The sequence below is a fragment of the Pongo pygmaeus genome, chromosome 8 (genome assembly GCF_028885625.2).
Source record: "Pongo pygmaeus isolate AG05252 chromosome 8, NHGRI_mPonPyg2-v2.0_pri, whole genome shotgun sequence".
Lineage (NCBI taxonomy): Eukaryota > Metazoa > Chordata > Mammalia > Primates > Hominidae > Pongo > Pongo pygmaeus.
Genome location: NC_072381.2, coordinates 15,282,719 through 15,286,516, shown reverse-complemented (window position 1 = coordinate 15,286,516; position 3,798 = coordinate 15,282,719). Strand labels below are relative to the sequence as shown.

General features: G+C 44.5%; 1 pseudogene; it reads left to right on the top strand.

The window, feature by feature from the left end:
* The first annotated feature begins 1,422 nt into the window (after positions 1-1,422).
* On the top strand, positions 1,423-3,798 carry LOC134740125 (cytochrome c oxidase subunit NDUFA4-like; annotated as a pseudogene).

The window sequence follows — 3,798 nt, the reverse complement described above, 5'->3', positions numbered from 1 at the left end:
ACCCTGTCTCTATAAAGTATTAATAATTTTTAAAATTAGCTGGATGTGGTGGTGCATGCCTGTAGTTCCGCTGCTCCAGAGGCTGAGGCAGAAGGATCACTTGAGCACAGGAGATAGAGACTGCAGTGAGCCATGATCACGCCACTGCATGCCAGCCTGGGTGACAGAGTGAGACCCTGTCTCAAAAAAAAAAAAAAAAAAAAAAAGTCCTGGAGGATATTATGTTAAGTGAAATAAAGCAGGCACAGGAGGATAAATTCTTCATGTTCTTGTGTGGAAGCTAAAAAAATTGATCTTATAAAGGTCAAGAGTAGAGCAGTGGTTACTAGCAGCTAGGAAGGGAAGTGGGGAGGGGGACTAGAGAGGCTGGTTAATGGATACAAAATTATAGCTGGATGGGGAATAAATTCTAGTGTTCTATAGCACTATAGGTGGATAATAGTTAACAATTTATTGTATACTTTCAAATAGCTAGAAGAGAAGGTTTTGAATGTTTCTAACGCAAAGAAAGGACAAATGTTTGCAGTGATTTTTTTGGCTAATTACTCTGATTTGATCATTACACATTGTATGTATATATCGAAATATCACGCTACAGCCCATAAATCCCATGGGCTATATTATTAGGTGCCCACTAAAAACAACTTTAGGTTGAGGCGGAAAGATCTCTTGAACCCAGGAGTTCGAGGCTGCAGTAAGCTGTGATTCTGCCACTAAAATCTAGCCTGGGCAACAGAGCAAGACCCTGTCTCAAAAAAGATATAATTTTAATTAAAAAAAAAAAAAAAAAAAAACAGCTAAGGCCGGGCGCCGTAGCTCATGCCTGTAATCTCAGCACTTTGGGAGGCCAAGGCAGGCAGATCACTTGAAGTCAGGAGTTTGAGACCAGCCTGGTCAACATGGTAAAACCCTGTCTCTACCAAAAAATACAAAAATTAGCCAGGTGTGGTGGCACATGCCTGTAGTCCCACATACTCAGGAGGGTAAGGTGGGAGAACTGCTTGAACCTGGGACCAGAGATTGCAGTGAGCTGAGATTGCGCCACTGCACTCCAGCATGGGTGACAGAGTGAGACCCCATCTCAAATAATAAAAATAAAATTAAATTTAAAAACAGCTTTAGAAAGATAATCGGCTGGCAAACAGGGAAAAAAGGGGTGTCATAGATTCATTCATTCATTCTATAGCTCTTATGAAGTGTCCTCGTTGTTTCAGGCACTGTTTGGGTGATAGAGATACAGAGAGAAGCACATGACATATGATTCTTCAGGAGCTGCTGGGCTAGTGCCGGGATGATGGCAAACATATAAACCCTCAGCAGGGGAGGCAGCACGGGAGCTGTGTCCTTAGTGATGGCAGGGAGCAAGGAAAGGGCATTCAAGGGCCTGGTGCCTCCAGAAATGAGGGAGGGAGCCCGGGGCATATGGAGGGCCTGGAGAGGCTCAGGTCAGAGCTAAGACCAGAGGTACGGTGAGGCTATGGTGTGGAAGGGCCTTGAACACTAACCTAAGGGGATTTGACTTGATGCAGAAGGCAAGTGGGAGCCGCATTGTTTCTAAGTCAGGGGATGAACATGCTCTGATTGCTATGGAAGAATTTTCCAAGCAGCGCTATTGAAAAGAGTGATGGAGCCTGGATGCAGAGAGACACGGCATCTGGAGGCTGCTGCAACCCTTGGCATGTATACAGCTGGTGCTCACCTCTTCCCCTCCTTTGTTTCCTCCTCCCTTTCCTGATTTTCCTCTATCTCCTTCCTCTTCTTTACATACTGCCCTCACTTTCTTCATCAGTTACTTTCTCCTCCATCCTTTCTTCCTGAAAGGGCCAGAAGCGCTAATTGTGGACAGGCTAGAACAGATGCTTTTGCCTCCTTTAGTATTTCTACTTCGAGTAAAAATGTCCGATGAGACAGTGTACTTCCGTAATATATCATCCTTATCAATAAAAGAACTAATGAACTTTGGCAACAAACTATCCAGTGATGTACTTGTGGGGAAAACCTGAACACATTTAAGGAGTTTGGCGAGCAGTGCAGTTTCAAGGTGACCCTATTTATAGAATGGAGGCACCTTCCACCTCCTAAATGAACACATACTTCCATCTGCTGTGGCATTGTTCTGCTTCCTCTAGAATTTTCCTTGGCATCACCCGCAAACCCCAACTTGTCCTACGGGGACAAGACACAGACTCACCAACTGTGAAGTTCTGAAATGCAGCTGATCTGCAATACTCACTGTGGCACCAATCTGCTGGTTTGAACAAGTATGAAAACATTTTAGCAGAATACCAAGCAATAGGAGGTGGAAATTACCCTCACAGTGACCACGAGAAAAGCTTCTCCAACGCACAGTTGCAAAAGGTGCAGGGTAGTTACAGGTTCCTCAAAAATTAAAAAGAAATGGAGTCACTTAAAAAATAAAATAAAATCCAGCCAGACTCTAAAGCAAACCAGCTAGCAAGAATAGCCAGTGTATTGCAAAAGTAATGGGCTTTGCTTTTGTGAACCCAGAATGGAAAGTGCAAACTAATGGTTTGGCATGAGTCTTTTTCAGACATACCCAGATATACAGATAGTGATCGTGATAGTAAAAAAAGGAATGTCTTTAAGGATTTTTTTTTTCTTTTTTTTTTTTGAGACAGAGTCTTGCTCTGTCACCCAGGCTGGCGTGCAGTGGTGCCATCTCGGCTCACTGCAAGCTCCACCTCCTGGGTTCACGCCATTCTGCCTCAGCCTCCTGAGTAGCTGGGAGTACAGGCACCCGCCACCACACCGGGCTAATTTTTTGTGTTTTTAGTAGAGATGGGGTTTCACCGTGTTAGCCAGGATGGTCTCAATCTCCTGACCTCCTGATCCGCCCACACCGGCCTCCCAAAGTGCTGGGATTACAGGCGTGAGCCACCGCGCCCGGCCTAAGGATTTCTTTTGGTCTTTGTTTTTCTGTACGTTGGTTAGTTATTACTGCATAATAAAACACTCCAGGCTGGGTGCAGTGGCTCACGCCTGTAATCCCAGCACTTTGAGAGGCTGAGGCGGGCGAATCACTTGAGGTCAGGAGTTTAAGACCAGCCTGGCCAATATGGCAAAACCCCGTCTCTACTAAAAATACAAAAATTAGCCCAGCATGGTGGTGGGCGCCTGTAATCCCAGCTACTTGGGGGGCTGAGACAGGAGAATCGCTTGAACCTGGGAGGCGGAGGTTGCAGTGAGCTGAGATTGTGCTAGTGTACTCCAGCCTGGGCAACAAGAATGAAGCTCCATCTCAAAAAAAAAAAAAAAATGGTTAGGATAGTACATTTTATGTTGTATGTATTTTACCAAAATTAAAAAAGAAGTTAAAATAATTTAAATGAAACAAGACCAATTGTACAACTATAGTCTTACATCTGTAGTAGGAGTGGGCCAGGCAGAATAGAAAATTCCCAAAGGCCTTTTAGAATACACTGGCAAGATACTACTTAGCCCAGGGCCTGGTGGCTAGGCTGGTTCTCTCCTTTCCAATTGGAGGCCTCTGCCACAAATACACTCCACCAGATCATCGGTCAGGCCAAGAAGCATCCAAACTTTATCCCCCTCTTAGTATTTATTGGAGCTAGAGGTACTGGAGCAGGACTGTATCTCTTGTGTCTGGCATTTTTCAATCCAGATGTTAGTTGGGACTGAAAGAATCACCCAGATCCCTGGAACAAATTGGGTCCCGATGATCAATACAAGTTCTACTCAGTGAATGTGGATCACAGCAAACTGAACAAAGAAGGTCCAGATTTCCAAATGAAATGTTTCACTATAAAGCTGCTTTAG